Source organism: Morone saxatilis, unplaced genomic scaffold (assembly GCF_004916995.1).
Source record: "Morone saxatilis isolate NCDOM2014 unplaced genomic scaffold, NCSU_SB_2.0 Contig12, whole genome shotgun sequence".
In the NCBI taxonomy this organism is placed as follows: domain Eukaryota; kingdom Metazoa; phylum Chordata; class Actinopteri; family Moronidae; genus Morone; species Morone saxatilis.
Window position 1 is genome coordinate 20,345,000 of NW_023339674.1, and position 2,429 is coordinate 20,347,428.

Genomic DNA, 2,429 nt, shown 5'->3' on the forward strand with positions numbered 1-2,429 from the left:
TGATTGCCTGGGGTTTGTAGATTAGTTTTTTTTAATAAAGCTTTGGTTCTTACATGACTGTAATAGTAATAATTTGAGTTTTAAACAGGATGGTCACATTCAGGAGACCAATGCTGCTTTAATCTCACAGCTACGTGGTGTTGGTGTGTTGTGTGTGTGTGTGTGTTCAGGCTTTGAGGGCGGCGACCCTCCTGTCTTCCTGGAATGCGCCGGCTCTGCAGACTGTTTTTCCTGGCTCACCGTCCTTAGAGACGCCAACACCGAGATGCTCAGGCGACACATCGCGCATCTCCGCTCGCTCATCAACACACACAGCACCCAGGAACACACACACGCTGCCTCAGACTGCGGCGCGGGAGAGAAAAACCTGCAGGATGCTGGAGGTAAACATCTTAATTACCGTCAACTGATACAGATACTAATTATTAGTAATCAAGGAAGGAAGATTTGCAGTAAAAGATTCAGCGAATAACCAGGAATGTAACTAAAGTACTTAAATGATCTTCTATGATATTGATGTTTAAAATGTTCGGCTCAAAGAAAACTCAAACGCTTCCTAAACTAACAGGATGATCGAAGTGTTTTGGTTTCACTTTTGTGGAGCCGTTCCTGCAGCTGCATCCTGGATACTTTTTATTCCTGGAAAATGTGCTTCATAAAGCCCCCCCCCCNNNCCCCCCCCCCCCCCAACATTTCCTACAGCTACAAATGAAAAGCATTTAACTGTATTTGTATGGGATCGGTACTCGGTGTCGGCTGAAATTCAAAGTTCAGGTATTAGAATTGATATATCGGGAATCGATCAATCCATCTGTCAAAATATCTGTAATTTATTTTATGGGCAAACGAAAAGGAAAGTTGGAAAAAGGTTCAATATTTGATCCGATAATCGTTCTATTCCTGATATTAAAACTACTATTAGATGTTTTTGACCATATTAATTGACCAGCAGATCATAACTTCAATATTTTCAATATTTTCAATAATATATCTAAAATAAACAAATAACTTTAATAACAATAAATAAACCATCAAGTTTTAGTTCTTTAATTGGTTAATTGGTTAAAATCCAAAGTTAGTGGATGTAATAAAATGTCTCTGCAAAGCCTGAAGTCTGATTGTGATCTATTAAACTGTTTCTCTTCACGACTGTCTAATATTGAGAAGTTGTTGTAGTTGGTTTGCAGAGCAGAGTCCGTTATAATGGAGACCAAGTATCTGTTTTTATTTTATATGTCTTAATTTAATAAATACAGTAGTAAGTATTATCTGTTTGTGATCATTGATCCTTTATGTTTTGGGACTTTGAATTAAGTTGTTAGCACTGCAGTTGTTTGCGGTGCTGCAGAACCGGAGGTGCAGAAAACACACCAATTCTATTACAGTATTACGTTTATTTTTGTAGAAACAAACACCAAGAAGAGCTGCTAACAGAAACATACCACAGACATTAGACTGACTCACACAAGCAGATATTTCAGCCTGCAGTGACTTTATGAGCTGAATCATGTGGAAACTTGTCCGTCAGCAAGAGTTCAGAATCTGTCAGCTTTAAGTTTCAGGCCTCAGTTACTGAAAGGGGAACAGATGTTATCATTTAAACCTTCTAACTGTAGTTTTAATGACATTATATTGTGTAAAGATAAAGGCAGATTCACTGAAATAAAACCTCACTGAGCAGGTTTACACTCAAAAAACAAACATGTAGTTTGTTTCAGTTTTATTTAAGAAACCTTCGGTTTTCTGACGTAAAAAACTCGAGTTTATTGACGTTTTATTACAGTTCTGTTTGCAGTGTTTTCAGTGATTGTTGGTGTAATGTTGTTTTGTGTCCACAAGGTGGAGTCGAACCTGCTGCTAAAGTCTCACCACTGCACCTGAGTGTCGGTATGTCACACACACACACACACACACACACACACAGAGTAACTAAGTACATTTCTGGACAAAAGGATTTTAAAGGATTATGTATTTTTTGTTTATTATGAATTATCTGTCTTTTGTATGTTAACATGGACTTTTTGTTTATGATTCTTAGGAAACAAACAAATAAAGTACATTTACTTAAATACAGTTTAGTGGTATTATTTCTACTTTATTTTTGTACTACATTTATTTGATTGCTTTTGCAGTTTAATAAATAAAATAATAAGAAATGATCAACAAATTAATTATGACGTATTATTATGGATGAAAATGAAACTCTATTGATCCTGGGGGCGAAATTCATATTATATTATAGTAGTATCATATATATAAGTAATTCAGTGACAATAATAATAATAATAATAAACTGTATTTATAAAGCGCCTTTAACATAACTTTAACATTACTGATTCACTGCAGATACTTTAACCAAAGTAAAGTTTTGAATGCAGAACCTTTACTAAATATTTCAACACTGGTATTACACACACACACAGACACAC